Source organism: Crocuta crocuta, unplaced genomic scaffold (genome assembly GCF_008692635.1).
Source record: "Crocuta crocuta isolate KB4526 unplaced genomic scaffold, BGI_CrCroc_1.0 scaffold16, whole genome shotgun sequence".
Classification (NCBI taxonomy): Eukaryota; Metazoa; Chordata; class Mammalia; order Carnivora; family Hyaenidae; genus Crocuta; species Crocuta crocuta.
The window spans coordinates 14,918,678-14,946,631 of record NW_027531893.1 but is presented as its reverse complement, the minus strand read 5'-3'; the positions used below and the strand labels follow the sequence as shown (position 1 = coordinate 14,946,631).

Genomic DNA, 27,954 nt, shown 5'->3' with positions numbered 1-27,954 from the left:
TGTTTTATCTTTAAATTTCTTCTTTTGGTAATTGGTCCTTTCCCAGCTCTATCTATAACATTTTCTTAAGAGCTGCCAAGTTCGTTGCCCTCAAGCCACAATTTATTGGTTAAATGGGCACTTGACCCAAGGTGGGTCAATCAGAGGCCAACTCTCTCTAGTTGGTACAATCATGATTTGAAAGTCAACACCTGTGGCCACCATGCTTCCTACCAAATGGAGTAAACTCATCCATCATGAGAGAATTAAGCTAACAAGTGGAGAGGAGCAAATACAAGAAAATAGTCCTGCTTCATGAGGCCCAACTCCCTCACAACCTGCCTGTGGCTGTTCAATAGATTCCCCTATTGGCCTAGGCAACTTTGAGCTGTATTTCTGTCACTTCCAACCAAACCAATATATCTATGCTTTGTAGTTTTTAAAAGATGAATCAATTAGTACCAATTCTTGATTCCGCTATTCCCTATGAAGTCAACTTCATTCTAAAATATCTGTTGAGCACCTAGCATGTGTCAGATCAAGCTGCAACTAGGATGAGGTGATTGAAATTTGCTCCAGGGTACCAAAACTTAGGTTTGAATATCAATGGACTGAGAGAGCTTTAGAAAAATGGGTGAAGCTCTCAAACCTTTAAAAAAAATACTCTTTATGATGGTGTTATCAGTCAAAAGTGAAGAGAAGGGTGTCATATTAAACTGTCACTTAATTTTGGTAGAGAAATGTGTGTAAAAAAGTGATGCATTTTTTGTTTAACCTAAGATTTAGCAGAGAGTTGCTAGTATAACCAAAATTATATGAAATCCATCAGACAAAATATGTAACTTAGCTTTCCCAATTCTATATTTCCATCTTTCCACTGTTGTTGGTTATTTTTCCCCCCACTGTCTACAATGAAATCTTGGTCCCCTTTTAAAGATTTACTTTCAGTGGGCTGACCCAAGCACAAATTATCTTTGGATAACAAGGACCTCCTATAGTTAAAATAAGCAGTTACCAGATGGTGCATGATGGGAACACTCTGGGCTGCTTCTCAGGATGACAAATGATAGTTCAGCAATTACTAATGGATCTTGTGGATCCAGAGTCCCTGCCCTCATGGAAGTCTCAGTCTAGCTGGAATACTCAAACCCCTTCCAATCAAATTGCTCTTTTGGTGCTGAAGCTAGTGAAAAAGAGGAGGTTTGCCCAGGACTCCCACTGTGTCATTCATCCTTTCTCCACCCTCTCCCATGAGTCCCCAGGCCTAGCAGACGCCCTGGGGGCTCGTAGTATGTCCTATTATACAGGGAGGCATTTTTACCATGGATACCTTCCTCTAGAGCAGGAATCTGCAAACTTTTTCTGTAAAGGGACAGATAGTAAATACTTTAGATTTTGCAAGCAATGTAGTCTCTGTTGCAACTGCCCAACTCTACTGTTGCAGCCACAGGCAAATAATATGCAAATATATAGTGTCTGTGTGCCAATAAAACTTTATTTACAAAAATAGGTGGTGGGCCAGATTTGGCCCTCAGGCCACAGTTTATTGACCCTTGCTCTAGGTCATTTAGAGAACAGAGATGTGCTAGTCCTAGACCTATTTCTCAGAGACACTCCCCCTAATCCCAGCAGTACTGACCCCTCCAGGCTGTTTCCCAGGCTCCTGAATCCATTAGCAGTTGGCCTTAGTTGCCAGCACAATGGATGGTGGGAGGAAGCACAAAGCCAGGATATCTCTTTCCCTGCATCCTGGATTCAGTCACCTTTCTCCAGCAGCAGCTCTGATGTCTCTGAGGCTTCAGCCCGCATAAGACATATGTGCCACTGTTCTTCTTCTAGAAGCTTCTTCTAGAAAACCCTAGCCTTGGGCTCTGCCAACCCTACTCCCTCCCTTTGTCCTTCCAACTCTGCTGATAGAAGTAGCTTCCTGCTTTGAGTTGCATCACACTGCTCTGCTTGGCTCCCAGCTCTTCCTTCTCATGTGTTATACACCTTCTGAGTATATAAATTTCCTTAGTTTAAAAAAAAAAAAAACAACTTGGAGTAGTTTCTTTCTTTCTCCCCCTCCCCCGTGATTTGGACCCTGACTGATCCAGGAAGCAATGATTATTATGTCTTTGCTCTCCAAAAGCAAACAGTGCTAAGAAACATTGCTGGCTGGGCCTGAGTGGGTTTTAAAGATGATATCCCTTCCTGGCTCTGTTGCCAGAAATAATGAGTTTAGCAGAGAAAGCATTTTGCTTTGAGAGTGAATCTTTCAGCAGTGCTTGACCTGAGCTGATGGTGGGTGTGGGCATGGCTGTACCATTAGACTACTGAGGAAGGATCACAGAAAGGGGGTGGGGAAGTGAAAGGAGGGCTGAGTGAAAGTACCCTGTCCACAGGAGACCACATGAACACCTCCCACAGCCAGTTTCTGTTCAATGCAAAAAACAGTGACTATTATAGTGCTGTGTGTTAAGCACTATAATTATTAAAATGAAAATAAATATAAAGAAAGCTAAGAGATTTACATAATTATCTTGGTGTTTCCCAAACTTGCTTATTAAAATTACCCATTCCTACACCCCACCTCAGTTTTACTAACTCCAGAGATAAAGCTGACAAACTGAGTTTTGATAAACAGCTAAGTGAGCCATGGACCAGGTAAGTTAGGGGTAAAATGTATCATCTCATTTCATTTTACATCATATATGTGAAGTAAATTATGCTTATCCTCAATTTACAGATGGTGAAACTAAAGTTCAGAGAGGCAAGGAGGCTCCCAAAGGACCACACAGCTAGGAAACGGCAGAGCTTGATTCAAATCCAATTCTGTTTGGCTCCAAATCCCAGAGTACACGTTCGGGTTAATTCATTGGCCACCTCCAATGAGCTATATGCTTGTCATGCATCTCCATCCTCACCATAACCATGTGGAGTAGGGATTATTAACCTAAGAATAACTAGGAGGTAAAATGGGGATTTGAACTCAGTGCCATCCAGCCTCTTGCCCATGTCCTGCACCTTCCTTTTTGGCCCCAGCTTTTTACCTACATTTGTGGCTTCTCTGCACTTTCAGAGATATGTCCAGTGTCAATTGGAACAAGGGCCAGGTATCTGTCTATCTGCCTGCCTGCCTATCTATCTACGTATCTATCTATCCATCCATCCATCCTCAGGCAAGAGATGAAGCCAACACAAAAGAGAGGACTAGATGTCAGGTGCTAACCTTTTTCCCACTACATACATGATCATATCAGTCTTCACAAGCCCATGAAGGAAATGTTATCAGGAGTCTCGTTTTACAGGTAAAAAAACAGATGCACAATTTTTTAAGTCACTCGCCCAAAGTCACACAGTTGGAATTGAAGCCAGACAGACCAGCACCCAACCCCACTCTATGGTATGATGCTTTGGGGACAGGATGTGGGATCAGGCCAAGGGTTAGAGAATGTGATGCTGAAATAAGGAAAGCCACAGTCAGTCTTCAAGTTCCCTCCTCTGTCTTTATCGTGGTTTCTGAGCCTTTCATAAAATGTGTCCTGAACAATCCACCCTCACAACAGCCACACTACTGAGGGCATCAAAAATAGGGTCTTGTGATAGGTACTCAAAAGAAATGAAAATAGTGGCTTCTGGGTGGCTCAACAGGTTAAGCATATGATTTTTTATTTTTGGCTCAGGTAATGATCTCCCAGGTCTTGAGTTCAAGCCCCAAGTCGAACTCAGTGCTGACAGAACACAGCCAGCTTGGGATTCTCTCTCTCCCTCTCTCTCTGTGACATTCTCTCTCTCTCCCCAATAAATAAATATTTTTTTAAATGAAAATAACATGTCCAAAGACTTCACATGAATGTTCAGAGCAGTGTTATTGATAATAACCGAAAAGCAGAAGTAATGTAAACACCTATCAAGTGTTGAACAGATAAACTGGGGTACACACAATGGGAAACTACTTAGCAATAAAAAAGAACAAACTACTGACACATGGAGGAATCCCAAAAACATTATGCTAAGTGCAAGAAGCCAAATGCAGAAAAGACACATATTGAATTATTTCATTTATATGAAATGTCCAGAAAGGGCAGATCTACAGGGAAGAAAAATACATCAGTGGCAGCTGGGGCTGGAGGTAAGAATAAGGATTAGCTGGAAATGAAGGATCTTTGAGGGACAATAAAAATGATGTAAAACTGGGGTGCCTAGCTGATTCCGTTGATAGAGCATGTGACTCGATCTTAGGGTTGTGAGTTCAAGCCCCACACTGGGTGTGGAAACTAGTTAATTTTTTAAAAATCTAAAACAAAATTGTGATGACTAAATCACTGAACTGTAAACTTAAAATGGGTGAACATTATATAGATGATACCTCAATAAAGCTGCTTTTACAAATAAGAATAGGTTAAAGACCATATGAAGGACCACTGTTACCACTGAATTAAACCATGTGGCTGCAGCCTCCAGAAGCCATCCAGGCCAAGACAAATCTCCAAGGACAAAAGTTGGGGAAACAAAGGCTGATCCTCCCCATTGAGACTCTCCTTCCAACAGGGGTTCCAGACTGTCTTTTCTTTTTCTTTGTTTTTTAATGTTTATCTTTGAGAACGGGGAGGAGGGTGGGAGGATAAGCAGGGGTGGGACAGAGAAAGAAGGAGACAAAGAATCCAAAGCAGGCTCCAGGCTCTGAGCTGTCAGCACAGAGCCCAATGCAGGGCTCAAACTCACAAACCACAAAATCACAACCTGAGCTAAAGTCAGATGCTTAACTGATTGAGCCACCTAAGCACCCTGTTGGGTTTTTTTTAATGTTTATTTACTTTGAGAGAGACAGACCATGAGCAGGGGAGAGGCAGAGAGAGAGAATTCCAAGCAGTCTCCACATTGTCAGCACAGAGCCCGACATGGGGCTCGATCTCATGAACCGTGGGATCATGACCTGAGCCGAAATCAAAAGTCAGATGCTTAACTGGCTGAGCTACCCAGGTGCCCCCAGACTTTATTTTCTTAAGAAAGGTAATATGTCTTCCCTCCCTCTCTGATCCCTCTCCCTTGGGGAATTCCCAGTGTCCCAGCTGAGCAATGTTTTGGAACTCTCCCTCCAGATGAATCAGTTGGTCCCTCAGAAAGCAAGTACCCAGCAAGTGTTTGCAGTGTACGTCCAGACAGATTTCTCCTCATTGTGGGGGCAGGTGGCCAGCCAGGTGGTAGAGGAAAGCCAAGGGCTCAGGGCTAGAGAGGCAGGTCTCTCATGCAATGTCAAGCAGAATACAGACTGCAAAGTGTCCAATGGGCTTCAGGCACTGAGGTTACTGGCAAACTTAACGAGAGTGCAGAGCTTACATTCTAGGAAAGCAGTATATTAGTTATCTATTGCTATGTACCAAATGACCAACAAAACTTAGCAGCTTAAACATCTCACACTTAATACCTCATAGTTGCTGTGGATCAGGGAGTGCAGGCATGCTCAGCTGACTCATCTGCCGTAACTGGTCCCTCACAAGCTACAACTAAGGTGTCAGCCAGGCCAGGGTCTCCTCTGAAGGCTCAAATGGGGAAGAATTCACTTCCAACCTCACATGGTTGTTGGCAGGATCCCATTCTTGCTAGTTGTTGGACTGAGGGCCTTGGTTCCCCTTGCTGGATGTTTCCTGGAGGCAGGTAAATTCCTTGCCACTAGGGACTCTCTGTGGCTGCTTGCTTCATCAGAACATGCCGGGTGAGAAGGCAGTAGAGAGAGCTGGCTACCAAGATGTAAGTCACAAACTAATCACCGAACTGATATCCCCTCAATGTTGCTGCAATCTATTGGCTAGAAACCAGCTAATCAGTCTGAGGGGATTACACAAGAGCATGCAGGAAGTGGGAACCAACGGGGGCCTTCACAGAGGCTACCTGCCACAGAAAGCAAGACAATAAGCAAGAAAAATAAGTGAACTAGATTGTATACTGGGAATTGTATAGATAGGGGGAAATATAGCAAAGACTAGGGATGGGCAACATGGGGGTATAATGTTAAGTAGAGCAGTTAGTCAAGTCCTTGCTGAAAAGGCAACATTTCAGGAAAGTGGGAGGAGGTGATGGCACAGGCCTGGCTAAAATCTGGGGACAGAGACTTCTGAGCAGAGAGGACAGCAAGTACAGATCCTGGGGTGAGTGTAGGGTTGGAGTGTTGAGGACCAGCAAGGAGGCTGGACTGGAGTGAGGAAAGTGTAACGAGATAATTCCAGAGAGGCTTAGAAAGACCAGATCATATAGGTCTCATGGTGACACAGTAGGTGCTACAGGGCTTTGAGAAGGGCAGCAGGTGGGTGCTGCGTGATGCACCTGTACAGGGAAACCCTGAGTTCTCCTGCTCCATTCTACCTCCCACTCTCACTGGAAAGCATGACAGGTAAGGCTGGGCAAGGTCGAGGCAACCAGCTGCAAGCAGGCAGACAGAAGCATATGCAGGACCAGGCTCCAGAGGTGGCCTCAGTTGCCTTGGTAACAGGGGCTTCCAAAAACCTCCCCAGGGACTCCTCGGGGCGGCAGCAGGTCTGGCTCATTTCTTGTAATCCAGCAACATAAGGACATAAAGAAATCAATTTATTGGCACAAACAGTCCTTCAAGCTCCTGTTCTTACTCTCCCTAGAATTCCATTCAGTGCAGAACTCATTGGATCTTGGTGTGCAGTGGACTGGTGAGCACTATTTACTCTTAGTAGGAATGGGCCTCTCATGAAAGGGACAGGGTGGTCTCCCTGAACTTCATGGCGTAAAGAGCCATGGCTGTGTGGTGATGGCTCTGGGTTCCAATTCCAGCTCTGCCATCTGCTAGCTATATGGCCTCAGGCAAATCCCTTAACCTTCCTGACCTCCATGCTTCTCAAGCCAGTGTTTATGAGAATTAAAAAAGCTAATGCATGTCTTGTGCCCACCTCCTCCTATCATATATGACCAAGGCCCCTACGTGCCCCAGATCCTGACCCCTCCCACTTACCTTCTCTTTTTTGAATCATCATCTTCATCTCCTTCAAGTCTTTTCTCAAATATAATCTCCTCAGGGTCACCTGGGCAGCACAGTGGGTTAAGCATCTGACTCTTGAGCTCAGCTCAGGTCATGACCCATAGCTCATAAGTTCGAGCCCCATTCTGCACTGATGGTGTGGAGCCTGCTTGGGATTCTGTCTCTCCTTCTCTCTGCTCCTACCCTGCTTGTATACTCTCTCTCAAAACACACACACACATAAATGTATAGCTTCCTCAGTGAGACTTACTCCTCAGTCCCTACTTTAAACTGCAGCATCTGGAATATCTAAATGACCTGTCAAATATGGAGAAGGGGCTCAACTTGATTGTGATCAGGAAAATGCAAATTACAACCACAAGGCACACAGCCTCCTTGCAACCAAGCTTCCCCCCAAAAATAATGTACATGTATTTCTATTTTCTACCTCTCATCCATTCCTTAGTCCCCTGCAATCCCACCTCAGTCTCTAAAGGAACCCTTCATAAAGACTGTCAATGACCTTAAGGTTGCCCAAAGTTACTGAGCTAGATCTGAACCCACCTTAGATCCTGCCCTTTCCATATCCTTGTACAGTGGAGGGAGACATAAACTCTACAAATGCTTCACAAGGAATCTCTTCCCAAGGCCTAAGTGAAAGTCATGTGAAGGTCTCATTTGAGAGCATTCAAAATCTTTCTCCTGTTCATGTACCTACCACCACCACACACACACACACACACACACACAGCTCCCTGGCCCTACATGGAACTAAAGGTCTCTAAGTAGGGGGGACACCCCAGATGTCCTCCAGCTGGGTTCACCCTTGATCAGACACCTCTGGTTGAGCTTCATAAATTGCCGCTGCTGCTGTCTGGTTGGATTTTTGTCAGACAGCTCCCCATTAATGCTCACACAGTGAGACAGTGCATCACAACGTTCCTATCTGGCCTCTCCTGGGGGCTCTCTGCTCCCAGGCCCCACTCCCTTCACTGTGTGCTCCCCTCAAAACCCTGCTCTTTCCTCCCAGCTTCTCATAACAGATGAACAGACCACACATTATCCCAGAACTGAAGGCAATCTTTTATTCAGCAAACAGCTATATCCAACAGACCCAGGATGGGTACTGGGACTCCAGAAATGGATCAGACACAAGCCTAAGTTTCTCTATATGGCAGTGTAACTAATGATAGCACCTGACTTACAGAGTCATGGTGAAGATTAAATGAGATAATGTACTTAGCACCATGCCCTATACCTAACAGGTGCTCCATAAACTGAAGTTCTGGTGTGCATCCATCACCGTCCCTGTAAAAAGGACTCCTACCAGGTTGAAATGTAATACTATATACAAAATGCATCAAACAGACTTTGGTACTAGTCATTGTTTTGTTACTACGATTTTTAACTAGTATTTCTTAGGCACAGCTACCCAACACTGTTTCAATCACCTTATATATATTAACCCACCTAATCCTCAAACAACCAAATGAGATGAGCGTTAGTATTACTTTATTTTTTTGTTATTATCATAATCTTCCCCATTTACAGGTATGGAAATGAAAACACAAAGAGGTTAATTTATCTATGGTAATTCAGAGAGTAAGTGACAGAGCTGGGATTTGAATCCAGGCAGTCTGATTCCCAAACTCTCATACTCTACTGTTATGATTATTCTTTTTTTTTAATGTTTATTCATTTTTGGGAGACAAAGTGTGAGCAGGGGAGGGTCAGAGAGAGAGGGAGACATGGAACTTGAAGCAGGCTCCAGGTTCTGAGCTGGGAGCACAGAGCCCGATGCAGGGCTCGAACTCACAAGCCATGAGATCATGACCTGAGCCAAAGTCAGACACTTAACCGACTGAGCTACTGAGGCGCTCCCTGGTATGATTATTTTTATACACCCTGCCACTTCACCAGACTGGACAATGATCAAAAAGACACAATAAAGTCCAAGATCACAGTAGAAATGTTGAAAAATCAGTATTTAAGGTAAACTCCCATATAATCTAAAATTTGCCTTGAAAGATACAGCATCCATAAAGTAAGCATGGTTCTGAGTATTACTGTACTATCTCCCTGAGCCAATTTTTCCTCTAGCAAAAAAACAGAATGCTGATCCTTCAGTTAAACACACATACACACAAATCCGACTGGGGGTTGTTTTGCTGAGTGAAATTTTGGCCAAGTTTGCATGATTTAATTCCTACTAAGTAAAATAGGTGTTTAACTTGATGTGTTTGCACTGTACTGTGTATGGATATGCCACATAAACGGTACAGCACAATAACAATACTGGCTAACACCTACTGTCATGTGTCAGGCACCACTCTGTGTGTTTTACATGTATGGATGCACTTAATCCTCCCAACAGCCCTAGGAGGTAAGTACTATTACCATCAACCTCATCTTACAGGTGGAAAAACTGAGGCAAGGTTTTAAGCATTTGCCTTGACATCACCTAACTGGATTTGACCCCAGACACTCTGACACCAGGGGCCATGTGCTATGCCATCTCTCCAAGGATCCCAAGGTGAAGTGTACTTAGGACTCTCCTCTCCTCCTCCCAAGCCCCCAGCCAGCTTCCTCCATGATCCAGCTGCCTCCAAAGAGCCTGTTGGTCTCTGGGAATAAACAGTCTTGTTGAATCCTCTCTGAAAGCTAATTCGACCATTTACTCTCAATTTGTAGCGGATGCTGTCGTCTCTCAGATTTCAAAGAAGATGAATGCATGGGTCAAATTGAATTAAAAAATTTAATTGAATAAGACAGAACCAGACAGCTTGATGGAAGACTTTGATCTGATAAAGGGAGAGTAGAAATGCGTGCTCCTAAGGCCGGGGTGTGATGGGGAGCTGTCTGGACCTTGTCTAGCCTCTTCTCATCTGCAGGAAAGCCAGTTATGCCAATTATGGGTGAGATTGCCCTGAGGTGGTGTGGGGAAGACTGTTCCAAGGCATTTACCAGATTACCATGTTCCCAAACAGGCTGAGAGCTCGCCCACCTTCCTGTCTATCCCTGCCTCCAGACCAATACAGCTCTGAGCCCCTGAATGTCAGGGACTTTGTCACAGACCTCGTAAGACCTCTGTGTCCTAGCCACAACAGGAACCCTACAAAGGAGATATTTAAAGAGAGAGGCAGAGAGACAGAGAGAAATATATTAAACCAGTAGAACCCACAGGGAGACCCAGCAGGCGGACTTGCTTAGCATGACCAATGGTTTTTCTATTAGGAGATTTCCCACTTTAAAATCCTTATTTGCAGCTTCTCTTAGAACACTGCTACTCAAAGTGAGGCCACAGACCAGTAGGGTTGGCACCAACTGGGAGCTTTTCAGAAATGCAGAATCTTAGGTCCCACCCCAGACATTATAAATCGCAATTCACATTTTAACATTAAAGTTTGAGGACTTGCTTTAGGACAGTGGTTCACACACCTGGCTAAATATTAGAATGACCTGAAGAGCTTTTTAAAAATCCAGATACTCAGGCCACATTCTACCCTTTTCATTCAGAATCTCTATGGGCAGGACTCAGGCATCAGCATTTTTTAAATCTCCCAGGTGATTCCAATGGGTGGCCAAGATTGAGAACCAAAAGACTAAAATCAGAATATCTGGAAATACTTGGTTTCCTATTCCCACATGACAGAGTGGCTGAGGCTGAGGAGCCATTCCCCAATCCCACCTGGCCTCATCGTGCATTTTCATAAACTGCAGGTGCTACATACCTATGATTCATGACTTATTTATATGCTTAAAGTCTTTGAACCTCCTCTGCTCCCAGAACTCTCTCCCTACATTCCCCATCTCTCTTATTTTAGGAGGGCCATTAGCAAGAAGCAGCCAAGCAGTTTCTAATAAAACAAATATGCATGTAGCAATTCCACTCCTAGGTTTACATCTAACAGAAATGAATGCACATGCCCACAAAAAGACTTACACAAGAACATTCATACAACTTAGTAATAGCCAAAACTGGAAACAACCCAGATAACCATCAACAGAAGAAAGGATAAACAAGGCTGTGGTACATCCATTCAATGTAACACATTTTGGCAATAAAAGGGAACAAACTATTGATCCATGCATAAAACGGGTGAATCTCAAAAACCCTACGGTGAAGAAAGAAGACAAACACAGAAGCATACATGCTATATGATTTCATTTATATGAAACTCTCTTAAAATGCAAAACAGGGGCTCCTGGGTGGCTCAGTCCATTAAGCGTCCAACTCTTGATTTTGGCTCACATCATGATCCCAGAGTCCTGGGATTGAGCCCCACATCAGACTCTGTACTGAGCATGGAGCCCACTTAAGATTCTCTCTCTCCCTCTGCCCCTATCTCCCACTTGCATTCTCTATAAAAAATAAAAAATTTAAATAAAAAATGTTTTTAATGAATAAATAAAAGAAACAGGTGTAGCTGATGCCATCTTTCCCTTTGCCCCTTTTTTGCTTTGAAAACAGATATGATGCCTGCAGCAGGGGCAGCTTTCTTCTGAACACGAGGCAGTAAGCAGTGAGAAAAAGCCAAGGGAACTCTGAGAAAACAGTCCTGACACTGCTGATGTGCTAAGTCAAGGTCAACAGCTGCCTACCTCCAGACATCTTCTTCATGATATAAACAACCCCCTATTTATTTAGACCACTGTAAGTCAGGCTCTAAGTTCCTTGTAGCAAAAAGCATCCCTAACCACCCATCACCAAAGACTTCCAGGAGAAATAAGTGAAATAATCTTTATGAAATCACAAGCTATGTATCAGACAACATTCAGTATTCAGTACATATAAATTCTCTCCTCCCAAACTCCCATGCAGAAATCTGGACTGCTTAACAGTGAAAATAGTATAATTTGTTAAGGTGGATTTGTCTTTTCCCTAATTAGTGAACAGGTTAATACAAGCATGTGTGATAGCCAGAATAATGGGGCCCCTGCCATGATGTCCACAACCCACTCCCCATTAAAGGGAGTATTAAAATTGCAAATGTTGGGGGACACCTAGGTGGCTCAGTCAGTTAAGCATCTTGATTTCAGCTCAGGTAATGATCTTGTGGTATCTGAGATCAAGCCCTGTGACAGGCTCTGGGATTCTCTCTCTCTCCCTCTCTCTGCTCCTCCCCTGCTGGTGTTTTCTCTCTCTCTCCCCCCACCTCTCTGTCTCAAAATAAATAAATAAACATTTAAAAGAAAAAAAATTGCACAGACACCTGGGTGGCTCAGTCGGTTGAGCATCTGACTTTGGCTCAGGTCATGATCTCACAGTTGGTGAGTTCAAGCCCCATGCCAGATTCTGTGCTGACAGCTCAGAGCCTGGAGCCTGCTTCCGATTCTCTGTCTCCCTCTCTGCCCCTCCTCTGCTTGTGCTCTCTCTCTCAAAAATAAATAAACATTAAAAAAAAAAAAAGACTGCAGATGGGATTAAGTTTCTTAAACAGCTAATCTTGAAATGGGGAGATTATCCTGGATTACCCAGGTGGGCCCACCGTAATCACAATGGTCTTTAAGCATAAAAGAGGGAGGCAAAAAACCTGAGTGTCAGAGGGATGCAATGTACTGAGTCAGCTGGGCACTGATTACCTGAAGATGCAGGAGCCAAGAGCCAAGGAATGGTTCTAGAATCTCTAGAAGCTGAAAAAGCAAAGGAAACATTCTCTCCTAGAGTCTCCACAAGGAACACAGCCCTGCTGACAACTTAATTTTATCTCAGTGAGACCCACTTCAGAATTTGACCTCCAGAACTATAATAACTTTGTGTTGTTGTTTTAATGTTTATTTACTTTTGAGAGAGATGGAACACAGATGAAGGAGAGGCAGAGAGGGAGTCACAGAATCTGAAGCAGGCTCCAGGCTCTGAGCTGTCCCACAAACTGTGAGATCATAACCTAGGCCGAAGTTGGACCCTTAACCAACTAAGCCAACCCAAGCGGCCCCTAACTTTGTGTTGTTTTATGCTACTACATTTGTGCTCGTGTTACAGCAGCCATAGGAAGTTACTGCAGTGAGATTTGGAGGCTGAAGTGAGCAAAACAACCATGGTCTTCTCTTAGCAGGATGAAAGAAGTTCAAATATTCTAGCCAGATAAACATCCCAAATCTTGATCTGGGTGGTGGTATACGCACACATAAACATATGTAAATTTTGTTTACCATATATTATACATCAACTAAAAAGTAAAAAGGCGCAGTCAATGACATAAGCACAACTTTTCAGAAACCACCCCCTAAATCCAACCAACTGGGTCAGCAGGCTAGAAGGGGGCAGAATGCAGTTTACAGAGGAATGGCCAAGTTCCACCATCAGGTGGTAGGGACTTGAGGCAGAAGCTAGCTCAATTAAGAAGCTTCCACCATCTCACTGCCCTCTCTTGCCTGACACACCTGTCAGCCTTGCTTTCATACCACCTTCTCTACCATCTTTCCACAAGCATGTTGCCACCCTTACCTAGGATAATCCTCCAACTCTGTCTGCCCAGTAAAATCTTTATTTGCACCTGATGTCCTAGTGCAAGTAACAGTGTGACCAGGTTAGGATGATAAATCATACAGCCACCTACCTTGAACAAATTGCTGAAAAAGCGTCATTTGGGGAGAACAAACCCAGGGGAAGAAATCACCACCCCTACTATACCCCATCACAATGCTTCTGAGTTATGGCAAAATAATGAGGAACAAGAAACCGCACTCACTGTTTGGGTCTGATCACGCTCATACCCTCTGTCCCATTGACCACACCAGCCTCATCATCACAAGGATGAGCTCAGAACAGCCAAGGATATGGATCTATAAAACCTCACTCACGTCCTGCCCCTGGCCCAAACCAAAATGCCCACTCCATCCTCCCTGGGCAAAAGCCATGTGCTTAAAAGCATCACGTGGGACCCATTCAAGGTAATTAACAACCTGTTAGATGTCATAAACCAGTCCCACTCCCCGGATCTTTCTCCAACCTTGGGACTTAGATGAAAGGCAGACAAATTTGGTTTCCACTTATCTTCGGGCTGAACTTTTTTTCTTGAGCTGACTAAATGACATCCTGCCTTCTCAGGATTAGAAAACACAGTCTATTTTGTGCTCAATGACTCTGGAGTCCCTGTGAAAGTCACCTTGCAGGAATGGTCTAGCGAATCTGGCCCACTGAGGGCTGGTTTCCCAGTAGTGTGAGAATGATTAGACTCTGGTCTGTGGCTCAACCACCTCCTGAGGCTAGAGACACACAACAATGCCATTAGGCTCACCTGACAGCCAGCATCAACAACCAAACATGTGGGTGGATGAGTCTTCAGATCATTCTAGTCCCCAGCTGCGAAGTCTTCCAGCTGATATCACAGTCATCTTAGAACAGGGACAATCCATCCCACTATGCCCTATCTGAAGTTCTGACCTGCAGAAACTATAAGAGATAATATTGTTATTATTTAAACCACCATGTTCTACAGTAATTTGTTACATAGCCATTTATAACAAACACAGAAAGAACCTGAATCATGCCATCTCATGCAGCATGTAGACCTAAAATCCTATGGAAGGACAGGGATTGGTACTTTTTGAGGTATGTAACCAATGCCTGGACCAATCACTGAGTCCAGGAGAAAGCTACACTCTGACTGGCCCACCTGGTGGCCAAAATAGGACATCATGATGGGCAACTCCACTTGCAAAGCAAGGAGGTGGAGAGGGGTCCTCTCAAGGAAATGATGCTGGCAGACAAAAGCAATCTCAAATACAATGACCTCATTGCTTATCTCTTTTCCACTCCTGCCTTTCCAGTGCATGTTAACTATAGTGATGTCTTCTGCTGATGATAAAACTGTTAGCCCATTCCTATTAAAGATATCTCCACTGATGGTTTCTACAGATAACTGTGCTAGGAACATGGATGCCAATGCCAGTGCCAAGGTCGGTCTCTCATTGAAGCTGGAACTCTTGACCCACTGATGCCTTGAGCTGTATTTTTACTTTTTTATGGTCATTTTATTGTATTCCTGGTCTTAGGAATCAAGTATTATTCTGAATTGAACTATACCATCAAACCACTAAATTTCTGTTCCAGTTACTGTGTTGGAACCCAGCACAGGCTCTTAAGTGTTTCTTTTATTTAAAGGGATTCCTGGGTGGCTCAGTGGGTTAAGTGCCCAACTTTGGCTCAGGTCATGATCTTGTAGTTCATGGGTTTGAGCCCTGCATCGGGCTCTGTTCTGACAGCACAGAGCCTGGAGTCTGTTTCAGATTGTGCCTTCCTCTCTCTCTGTCCCTTCCCCACTCGTGGCTTGTCTGTCTCAAAAATAAACAATAAAAAAAAAAACCTGTAAGTGATTCTCAACCTTGGACGCATACTAAAATTACCTGAGGAGCTTTTAAAAAACAATATAAATGTGGAGGAACTTAACAGAGGAGAAAAAGGGGGGAAATAGTGGGAGAGAGGCAAACCATGAGTGACTCTTGAATGCTGAGAACAAACTGAGGACTGATGGGTGTGGGCGGAAGGGGGGGTGATGGGTATGGAGGAGGGCACTTGTGGGGTTGAGCACTGGATGTTTTATGGAAACCAACTTGACAATAAACTATTTGTAAAAAAAAAAAAAGAAAAGAAAAGAAAAAAAAAAACAAAAAACAATACAAATGTCCAGGACCCACTCCAAGCCAATTATATTAGATTCCCAAGGTGAGAGACTGAGCATTTGTATTTATTAATGCTCCTACAGAAGATTCCAGAGTTACAGCCATGGTTGAGACCACTGATTTAGAGTGAATCAATCACACTCCCCAAAGGCTGACAGGGCCACTCTCACAGCCAACATAGCTCCCTCCCTGTCATTACCAACAGTAAGTTCTATCAGCTGTATCATCTACACATCTCCAGTACCTGTCCTTTTCAATCCAGTTTCATCAGCACAAGCCACCATCATCACTTGCCTGGACCCTTCTGAAAACTTACTTAGCTTTTCCCCCTTTTCCTCCCTCTTCCAATTCTGCCTCCTTGCCATGCTTCTCCACACAGCAGCACTTTAAAACATAAATCAGGCAATGTCATTCCCTTGCTTAGAAACCATCAGTGACTTTCAACTGGACTTAAAATCCAAACTCTTTATCATGACCTTCATGGATACAGTCTCTGCTCCGCTCTCTAGCATCACCTCCTGACATTCCCCCGCGATCACTTCCAATTATTTTAGACCAGCCCTACCCAACAGAACTTTCTGTGATAAAGGAAATGTACTATATTTGCACTATCCAACATGGGACCCAATGGCCACATGTGGCCATTAAGCACTTCAAATATGGATAGTGTAAGTAAGGAACCAAATGTTTTATGTAATTTTCATTCGTTTAAACTTAAATAGCCACATGTGGCTAGTAGTACCATATTAGACAGTGCAGTACCTGGATTTCAAGCAGGGCAAATTCTTTACCTCCTCAGGGTTTTAAGCAATTCACTCTGCTTGGACCTGGACAAAGAGAGGAGTGATTCTCCAAAGGATATCCCCAGACTAAGGGATGGTGTAGAGGTAAAAGCAACATGTGTCCACCTCAATGAGGGAGAAATCAGAGCTGACTGAGAACAAATAGTGAACTAAGGAGATAGCCCAAAATGCTGTGTTCAGGTTAGAGCAGTGTTCAAACTGAATGTGCTACAACACACTGTGGAAAAGAAAGGTGCAAATATATGCAGTGAGCCCAATGACAGAAATTCAGAAATCCACCCAATTAAATGATCCATTGTTTACAGCTACAAACATATTAGGCAAAACCAAAGAAAAGTAACAGAATGATAAACACAAAATTCACAATAGTGGTGACTTCTGAGGGAAGAGAGAAGGAGACAGAATCAGGGAGAAAGAGGGCAGTCCACCCTGGACACAGGTATGGCGTTCATTGCTGTGGGGAGTTTTAAAACAATAAAACAAGTAAAAAAATCAATTGGTCTGTTTCTTACTTTCACCAAACTCCAGAAATTCTAAACAATGTCAGTGATAAAATACTCTTTCTCTAAGTAAAGAAATTTTTTGTTGGTTTAAGTGCTAAAAATTGCTGCAATGACTAGATAAATATACACATGTTTATGCTTATATATGTATTTATACACACATATGTAAACTTCAAATTTTCATATTTTATTGCTTATCCTTCGTCCCAGTTATCAATTTTTTTGTCTATGAGCTACAAATTTATCCTTCTGTTACCTGCTATGAGATACTGAAGCTGGACTCTGAATATTTTTCCTTTGCCAGCTGGCATAATGTTAGGTTATGCCAGTAGAGGGTGCTAGAGGGATACTGCAAAAGAGAGGTGCTTCTGTTACTGGTTCCAAAGTCTTTCTTGCTCCTAGTGCATGGCAGCCAGAAGGTGGCTTCCTAGGGAGTTTCAAGAGCACCCCAGTGAGAGGATTCAGTGAGCTCTGCCAACATTCCAATAGACGGTTTTCTACTCATCGGCTCTGGCCTTCAGAACTTCAGTGAACTCTGTCACTGTCCCACAAGGTCCAAATCCCTGCCTCGGGGAAGCAGCATCTTAAAATTTGTTCCTTTCTTTGTGTGGTGAGCAGAATCCTAAAATGGCCTCCAGGCAGTCTCCCCCTGGTGTACATGCCCTGTGTAATTCCTAAGATTGAGAATATGATGAATGCTAATCCTGTGATCAGATTATGTTTTACGGCATAATTGACTTTAAGAAAGGGAGATTATCTGGGTGAAACCAACCTAATCACATAAATCCTTTGTCTGGGTCTAGAGGTGAGAGGAAAAAACAAGGAGTCAAAGCACAGCAGGATTTGACCTGCCATTGCTGGCTAGAAGATGGAGGGGACCATATGGTAAGGAATGTGGGTGGCAGGTAGGAGATTAGGGTGGGCCCCCGTTGACAGCTAGCCGGAAATGAAGACCTCAGTCCTACAACTGCAAGGAACTGAACTCTGACAAAAACAAGTATGATCTTGGAAGTGAATACTCCCCTAGAGTCTGAATTCAAGTACTCAGTCTGGCTGATACCTTGATTTCAGTCTTCACTTATCCTTACATTTTCATACCTACAGAACTGTGAACTAACAAATAAGTGGGGTTTTTAAAAATTCTTTAACGTGGCAAAATAACATCATATAAAATTTACCATTTTAACCATTTTTAAGTATACAGTTCAGTGGCATTAAGAATATTCACATTGTTGGACAAGCATCACCACCATCCATCTCCAGAATTTTTCATCATCTGAAACTGAAACTCCATCCCCATTAAATAATAAATCCCCATGCCTACCCCCTCCAAAGCTGCTGACAACCAATATTCTACTTTCTTGTCTCTATGAATTTGACTACACCAGGTACCATACAAGGGTGTGCACACATCATTTGTCCTGTGACTGGCTTATTTCATTCAGCATGTTTTCAAGGTTGATCTACACTGTATCATGTGTCAGAATTTCTTTTCTTCTTAAGGCTGAAGAACAGTCCATTACATAAATGTACCACATTTTGTTTATTCATTCATCCACTAATGGTTACTTCATTTGTTATCCACCTTTTGGTTATTGTATATTATACTGCTCTGAACCTAGGTGTACAAATAAGTCTTCAGGTCCCTATTTTCGATTATTTTGGGTGTATACCCAGAAGGAGAATGGCTGGATCATATGTAACTCTACATTTAATTTTTTGAGGAACCACCATGCTGTTTTCCAAACCAGCTAAATAGGTATTGTTTTAAACTAACTTTGTACTCGGCAATTGAAAACTGATAACAATTGAGTACTCTTTCAGCTCTAGAGATAATGACTGCTTCCTACATGTGCTAGTCTCATACTATTTAGAGTTTTCTTTACTTCTCTTTGTAGCTAATCCCCTCTACTAGTTAATCATTCTTTATAAAATTGACCCTATTCAAATTACTAGTGTGGCGTGTGTCTCCTGAGTGGCCCCTGACAAACAGACAGGTGTGTTCCATACAGAAGGTAATTTGGAGAACTAGTTTCACAGCAGCCCCTGACAGTCACAGCAGATTCAGCAACATCCTTTCCTTTTCAGGTATAAGTTCCTCAGAGTTTAAATTTGTTTGGGTTTGTTTTGGGTGCAATACATATCTCTAACCTCCATGATATTGTGTATTCCTGTTTTTAAATAACATATTGGAAATAAACAAATGATAGCACAGTGATCTAAAGAAAAAGAGAGAAAGAGGAATGTCTGGGTGGCTTTGGTTAAGCATCTGACTTTGGCTCAGGTCATGAATTTGCTGTTGAGTTTGAGCCCTGTGTCAGTCAGGCTCTGGTGCTGACAGCTCAGAGCCTGGAGACTGTTTTGGATTCTGTGCCTCCCTCTATCTTTGCCCTTCCCCTGCTTGTACTCTGTTGCTCTCCCTCTCAAAAGTAAATAAACATTAAAATAAAGCATTAAAGAAAAATAAAATTTGAGTCTAATCATTTCTATCCTTCTATTTGACCACTTGGGAGTTTTTATTTGTGTTTAAAATCTAAAACACCAAAAAGGTATGAACTATAAGATGTAAAGTATTTTTGGTGGTTCCAAATTTTAATTCATATTTTATTTTGTTAAATTTCAATAATACGTGTAAGATAGAATTTCATATTCCCTTTAAATTATTCATTTTAAATCTAAGTATGGATCAAGAAAAAATGATTATTACCAAACATTAAATCTTTGCTGAAGATACTTTTGTTCTATAAAGAAAGGAGGTATTAAAAAACAATCTAGCTGGTGCGTGTGGGTGGCTCAGTCGGGTCTGACTTCGCCTCAGGGCATGATCTCATGGTTTGTGAGTTCAAGCCCTGTGTCAGGCTCTATGCTGACAGCTCAGAGCCTGGCACCTACTTCAGATTCTGTGTCTCCCTCTCTCTCTGGCCCTCCCCTCCTCAGGCTCTGTCTCTCTCTTTCTCTCAAAACTAAACTTTTTTTAATAAAAAATAAAATAAAAATAATCTAGCCCAATTGTGAAACACCAGATATATCATTGGGGGACTATGCCCAGTAATGGTAACATTAGATTTTCAGGCACTATATAGTTACAAATATTACTTTTCTTTATTCAATATATTAAAATTATTTTTTTAATGTTGACTCATTTTTTAGAGAGAAAGCGCATGCCAGGGAAGGGCAGAGAGAGAGAGGGAAACACAGTATCCAAAGCAGGCTCCAGGCTCCAAGCTGTCAGCACAGAGCCCAAAGTGGAGCTCGAACCCACAGACTGGGAGATCGTGACATGAGCTGAAGTTGGACACTTAACCAACTGAGCCATCCAGGCGCCCCTAAAATAATTTAAAATCAAACAGCACAAAGAACTACAGGATAGGTCTAATTCAACCTTCTAAATTCCTTTCCCTAATCTTCTGCTCCTTAAATTGACTTCCTTCAACCTTTCTGTGCAGATTCCTGGTTTCAAGCTTTGCTCTTAAGACAAAACAGCAATATGAGGTTTTAAGTTTCCTAAGCTTTCCTCTTCTTGGCTACTTGTTTTAAAATAAAATGATGGAGGGGTGCCTGGGTGACTCAGTTAAGTGGCTGACTCTTGATTTCAGCTCAGGTCATAATCTCAGGATTCTTGGGATCAAGCCCCACACTGAACTCTGTGCTGACAGCACAGATCCTGCTTGGCATTCTCTCTTTCTCTCTGCAGCCCCCTGCTCACACACACACACACTCTCTCTCTCAAAATACATGGATAAACTTTTTCTTAAAAAGCCAGATTCTCCTTAAAAAATAATAATAAATAATAAAATAAAATAATGGAAACATTGAATTCCACCAAAGAGAAAGAGATGAGGAAAGTAGAAGGACCTGGACCTTTCTTTTTTTAAAGTAATCTCTACACCCAAGGTGGGGCTCAAACTTACAACTCCTAGATTAATAGTTGCATTCTCTACTAACTGAGCCATCCAGGTGCCCCTGGACATTTGCCTTTTTACAGCTGCAGTCCCTTTGAGCAAGGGCTTGGTGCTCCCAGATCTGTCCTCTAGGAACTGTGCCTCTCTGAACACCCAGCCGTCTGTCAACCTCATGTCCTATCAAGCCATGAATGCCAGAGCAAGCACACAGGGGCATCAATTCCCAAGCCAAGTGTCCATATATTGACTGGCTACCATAGCAACAAGAGCTGAGCCACATTAGCCCCTGAGCCACCTCGTCTGCAAGCCCCACTGAACCCCACAGCAAAGAGGATTATTGATTCTCTCCCTGCATAACTCTCTCCTTCCTGCCACTGCTAAATATTTACTCCACAGCAATACAGAGCAGAAAAAGCACACACCCCCCCCCGATCATCCATGTCCCCATTCACAACTGTGGGAACACATCAGAATCAGCCTGGGGGCTCTTTATAGGTGCCTGACTCACTGCACCAGAATCCCCAGGGCTGGGGCTACGTTCATGTATCTCAAATATGGTGATCCTCATGCACAACCTCAGTAAAGAACCACTGCTGAACAGAGCATGCACAGAGTTTATAGAAGGAAATATCAATGGATTTCAGACACAAGATGTTAACCTCACCCAGGAACAAGGACCTCACAAAGTGACACTATATTTTTTACCCATCACATTGGCAAAGATCAAAAGTTTGATCATCTTAGACAAAGAGCTAATCCCCCTAGTTTATAAAGTGTTTCTACAAATGAATGATGAAAAGAACAATAACCTAATCCAGTAATAAAAAGGACAAAGAAGATGAACACATAGTTGATAGAAAGGAAAATACTTCATTCATAATAAGAAAATCTAATGAGGGGCGCCTGGGTGGCTCAGTCGGTTGGACGGACGACTTCGGCTCAGGTCATGATCTCACAGTTCATGGGTTTGAGCCCCACGTCGGGCTCTGTGCTGACAGCTAGCTCAGGCTCAGAGCCTTGGGCCTGTTTCAGATTCTGTGTCTCCCTCTCTCTCTGACCCTCCCTGGCTCATGCTGTCTCTCTCAGAAATTTAAAAAAAAAAAAAAAGATCTAATGAAACAACCCATCCAAAGGTACCAAGAGTTTGGTAATACACTGATAAGGTCATAGAAGAATAGAGTGTTAAGGCGGCAAATTGGTAAAACCCTATGCAGGCAGTACCTATAAAAATTACAAACACTTTTAATCTTCGAACCATTAATTCTACTCCTAGGAATTTAACCAACTGATATAATTGCACACATCTGAAAAGATTTAAGTTGAGGGTTATTCATATACAGCATTGTCTGCAGCAGCAAAAGATCAGAAATAACCCATTTACCAACAGGAGACCAGTTAAATCAATTATAGTAGAGCCATACAGCAAAATACTCTGCTAGACAACCATTTAAATAAAAGAAGTCAGATCAATGAAACAATCCCAAGACATCTTATTAAATGAAAACAAATTACAAGGTGTAAAACAATATGTAATGACAAAATTATTTTCAGTAATGATCATTTAATAATACTAATAATCAGTATTTCCTCATCATAGTTTAGATTTAAAACAAGTAATTAACTACTTTTAAAGAATAAATTCCTGTTTTAAAAATATTCAAATTACATACATGCACATATAGCGTATGTATACTTGTATTATACAGATAACCCTGAAAGATAACCTGTATTATAAAGATAACACACAGACACACAAACTGATTACAGGGCAGAGGATCTGAATAGACATTTTCCTAAAGATATGCAGCTGGCTAACAGGTATATGAAAAGGTGCTCAACATCACTTATCATCAGGGAGTACAAGTCAAAACCACAATGGCTTATCATCTCATACCTGTTAGATGGCTATCACCAAAAAATATAATAATAATAACAAAAAATAACAAGCACTGGCAAGAATATGGAGGAAAGAGAACCCTAGGACTCTGTTGGTGGGAATGCAAATTGTTGCAGCCACTATGGAAAACAGTATGTAATTTCCTCAAATAATTAAAAATAGAACCATATGATGAAGCAATTTCATTTCTGGGTATTTGTTCAACAAAAACAAAAACAATCACTTGAAAAGATATCTGCACCCTGGATTCATTGCAGCATTATTTACAATAGCCAGGATATAGAAACTAACTAAGCATTCAACAGATGAATGAATAAAGAAAATGGGGTGTTTATCTACAATGGAATGTTATTTGACCATAAAAAAAAAAAAGAAGGAAGTCTTGCTATTTGTGATGACATGGATCAAACTTGAAGACACTGTGGTAAAGAAAATAAATCAGACAAAGAAATACAAATATCCAATGATCTCACTTATATGTGGAATCTACAAATCCAGGATCATAGATCTAGAGAATAGACTGTTGGTTGCTGGTGGGGGTGAAATGGGCAAAGGGAGTTAAAAGGTACAAACTGTCAGTTACAAAATACATAAGTCATGGGAATGTCATGTACAACATGGTGACTATAGATAGTAATACTGTGCTGTATGTTTAAAACTTGCTAAGAGAATAGATCTTAAAAGTTCATCACAAGAGCAATGATTTTTTGTAACTACATATGGTGACAGATGTTAACTACACTTATGGCAGTGATAATCTCACAATATATACAAATATGTAATCATTATGTTTGTACACCTGAAACTAATATAATGTTATATGTCAATTATAAGTAAATGTTAAAAAGAAAACAGAAGAGTTACAAGCAAGCCAGGAAAAAAACATTAAGTGTTTGGAGGCAAGATGATTAATTTGCAGACTGTACAGGTATGTATTGTGGCTATAATAAAGAAATATATTTCCCAAGCAAGGGCACAAATAAAATGGAGATGCTGGGGATCGAACCCAGGACCTCATGCATGCTAAGCATGCGCTCTACCACTGAGCTACATCCCCACCTGCTGTAACACTGGCTTTCTAAACTGCTTTCATGAAATAAAACAGAAATCTGCTCCCTTAAAAGAAAACTACTGGTTATAGTGACAGCCAAGAGGTTTTCTTTTTTTATTTTATTTTTTATTCTTTCTAATGTTTTTATTGATTTCTGAGAGAGAGAGACAGCATGAGCAGGGAAGGGTCAGAGAGGCAGAGAGACACAGAATCTGAAGCCGGCTCCCGGCTCTGAGCTAGCTGTCAGCACAGAGCCCGATGTGGGGCTCAAACCTGTGAAGCATGAGATCATGGCCTGAGCCGAAGTCAGACGCTCAACCGACTGAGCCACCCAGGCACCCCAGAGGTTTTCTTTTATTTTGGGGGTGGGGAGGAGACAGGTAATGCAGAGGGTGCACATGGGGAGGTCCTAGGAGTTAGAAACGAAAAGTAATTTACTTTTCTATGTTTTTTTTGTATACTTGAGTATTTTGCCATACAGGCATTACCTACTTAAAGGAAATAAAGATGTAAAATAAAATAAAAGAGCAAATAAAGGTTAAAACCACTTTTCTGCAAAAATGCCCTCACTTTACAGATGGAAAACTGAGGGCAAATAAGAGAAGGGTCTCTCCTACCCACAAAAGCCTTCAGCTCCCCCAAGCAGTGGGAACACTTCCCTCTGAGCTCTGGAATCCTTTCTTCGTTTCAGGGTTAGAGATTCCATGCCTTGTTGCCATCATTTCCATGCTTCATCCATCCCTCTGCCCTCAGTAACATCTCAGGACATGCCTAATTTTTGTTAACCCTTTCATCCTGCATCCAAAGTTTGCTGAGGGCTGACCATGGCCCAGACATTATGGTAAGCACCAGGAGTACACTGGTAAGCCTCAAGGTCAAAGTCCCTCCTGACCTTGTATATAGGACTGCTATGTACAGGCTATGCTTTAACACAATTTCAGGAAATACCATTCACATAAACTATTATTTAACTGGTACCCTCTGGATTTGTACCATGCAAATCTAACTATACACAGTGGCCTAGCCCATATGTCCAATAGTCCAGTGGAAAAAAATAAATTAATGAAAGCAAGATGTATATATTTCTTTTCATCGGAATCAGGGCAATGAAAAAAAGAACCAGGAATTACAAGAAAGAACAAAAGGGATCTATTTTGAGTTTCACATAAGCCATTATGAGAAAATGATATTTAAGCCAAGAAATCGTATTAGTTAGGAACTTTTTTTTTTTTAGTTGCTAGTAATAGAGACACAACTTAGCAGCTTTAACAAAAGTTTCCAATTTCTCTTATTCCTTGAGAAGCCAGAAGGCTAACAGCCTAAGACTAATTTGGCGGCTCCATCAGTTATCAGGAGCCCAGTCTCCTTCTGTCTTTCTGCTTTACATTCCTTAATAAGTGACTTCCATACTCTAGGTCACCTCAGGACCTAAAATGTTGCTAGACATTCAGCCACCACATCAGCATCATAAACAACAGGACAGGACAAGGACATTAGAGAAATAAGGGAACACACCCCCACCCATTTATGGAGATGACAGAATCTTCTACATCCATCTCATTGGCCAGAAGTCGGTCCCATGAACACACGAGGCTGCAAGAGAGGCTGGAAACTGTAGTCTCTAAAGCATCACCCAGGGTTGTTATTTAAAAAGGTGAATTAGGGGCGCCTGGGTGGCTTAGTCAGTTAAGTGTCCGACTTTCGCTTAGGTCATGATCTCGCGGTTCGTGGGTTCGAGCCCCGCGTTGGGCTCTGTGCTGACTGCCAGCTCGGAGCCTGGAGCCTGTTTCAGTCTGTGACTCCCTCTCTCTCTGACCCTCCCCTGCTCACACTGTCTCTCTCTCTCTCCTAGAAATAAATTTAAAAATAAATAAATAAATAAAAAGGTGAATTGTTTTGGGGAGGCAATAAGCAGTTTCTCTTACAGACTGGGATGAAAACAGGAGTTAATTATGTGAAAGAGTTGGTGAGGGAACAGGTTCCAGGCAGAGGGAACACATAAAAAGTCTCCAAAAAGAAAAGGAAGTTGGTGTTCTCGGAAATGCAAGGAGGCCAGGGTGGCCAGAGGACACTGAGTACGAGAAGATGAGGAACCAAGAGAAGAAGTAGGAAAAGACTCAGCCCCTTATGCCTAGCAGCAAACCCAGTGTCTACCTCCCACTCTGGACAAAGCCTCGGAATCTCTCTCTCACACTCACACACACACACACACACACACATTCATATTCTAACTTCACTTCTTCCTCACAGAGAGCCCTTGGGTAAGTCTTTTAACTTGTCTGGGTCCATTTCCTTACTTGTAAAACAGGAATTATATGAGAACAATCTATAGATCTATTGTGTGGCTTAAATGAGATCATGTATGGGAGGAAGTGCACAGCACCTAACACATATTTAGCACACCTTATAATTTATTAATTACATCTTTGACCAAAACACTCACATACTTGTGACTAGTCAATAGTCAAGGTTGTATCCCCACCTTTGAACAAATCACCTGGCACACAGTGCTCAAAAAATGGCAGCTTTTCCTATTGTGACTATTGCCAAGGATGGTCACAGGGAGAGCTCACCAGAATTTTTTCCAGGCTTTTTCTTGACTCCTCATCCCATGCCAGGCAACTACAAACCTATCCAATCTTCAGATTATCTAACTTAATGACAAACTAGAAATAAGGGTGTGGGGGTGGGGGAATGCCATCCCAGGGAGCTAACAGACCCCCCAGGTCACTGGTTAGAGTCCCAATCTCTCTGCTTTGCTCAGGTTCTAAGAGTAAATAAGTTCAGCCCCCATGCAGAAATGCTTACTGCATTGAACTTTAATAAAACCCACATTTGGACTCCAGGAAATACTGCCATTTATATCCCCATTGATTTTCTAAGCCTAGTTTATTCTTCTTCTTCCTGGTGAGGGTTGTATATATTTTTGGGCTATATTCCTTTCATAAATAAGTAAATATGTAGGTAAATACTAATAAGAGCTAACAGTTATTAAGTGCTTGGCCCCATGCCAGGGATCGTGCTGCAGGGCTCTGCCTTTGTTATTTTATTTCCCCATCACAACAACCCAATGAGGCTGGCACTCCAATGGCTCCCATTCTATAGATGAGGGGACCGAAATTCCAGAGGCGAAGTCACTTCCCCCCAAAAGGATCAGGGTAGATGATACAGAAATAGTCTGGCAGTTCCTCAAAAAGTTAAACATGGAGCTGCCATATGTCACTCCTAGGTATATACCCAAGAAAAATGAAGACATGTCCATCCTAAAAAAGGTGCACATATGTTCATGCCAGCACTAGTCATGATAGTCCAAAAAAGTGGGATAAATCCACATGCCCATCAATGGACAAATGGACAAACAGAATGTTATATATGCACTCAGGGAAACATTGTTCAGCCATAAAATGTAATGACAGACTAACACATGCTACAACATGGACGATTCCTGAAAACATTAAGTGAAAGAAGCCAGGCACAAAATGTCACGTATTGTATGATTCCACTGATATATCCAGATTGGTCAAATTCATAGAGATGAGAAGCATACTGGCAGTTGCCTGAGGCTGGTGGACAGAAAGAAATCAGGGGTAGAAATGGAAATAGAAAATGGAAGCAGGGTTTCTTTGGGGGATGCTAAAAACATTCAGGAATTAGTGATGACTGTTGTACAAATACACTAAAATTACACTTTTATGTTGTGAATTTTACAGTAAATGAATTATACCTCAATTTTTATTGAAAAAGAGGCAAAGATTTAATTTCATTCGATCCAAAACCTCGATTACTGCATTCTGAGCAGCTCATGTGGACATGAACCCAAACTCCACTTTGGTTCCTAAGCGCCTTCCTTCCTTCAGTCCCCACGGGCCAAGCTTCCCAACTCAATGCCAGGCTGGACAGGGAAATGCTGAGTCCCTGAACTAGAACAAAGATTTGAAAATGCCAATAGTCTTTCATTTCCGCTAACCCGCCCTGAACATGGGGCTGGCTCCCTCCCTGGCCTGGGACCCAGAGCAAATCCTAGAGGAGCTGCATTAATCGAATGTATATATTTAAATTATATATATGTATATATAACTATATATGTATATAAAATGTATATACATAAACTATATCCTTGTTGATATAAAATATTTTGTATTTCTGCAAGTGTTCCCAATTCTCTCTCTCTCTCTCTCACACACACACACACACACACACACACACACACACACGACTGAAGGAGAC

General features: G+C 42.1%; 1 long non-coding RNA gene and 1 other non-coding gene across 3 annotated transcripts in view; both read right to left on the bottom strand.

The window, feature by feature from the left end:
- The window catches only part of LOC144239205 (uncharacterized), a 131,255-nt gene extending 116,917 nt beyond the window's left edge, over positions 1 to 14,338 (bottom strand). For both annotated transcript variants that reach the window (XR_013337341.1, XR_013337340.1), the window contains exon 1: positions 14,188 to 14,338. This is a non-coding gene — a long non-coding RNA (uncharacterized LOC144239205). The remainder of the gene's footprint in view (positions 1 to 14,187) is intronic.
- Positions 14,339 to 23,661: 9,323 nt separating this feature from the next.
- Positions 23,662 to 23,733, bottom strand: TRNAA-AGC (transfer RNA alanine (anticodon AGC)). Its single transcript has one exon. It is a non-coding gene; the product is annotated as a tRNA-Ala (tRNA).
- Positions 23,734 to 27,954: the final 4,221 nt, after the last annotated feature.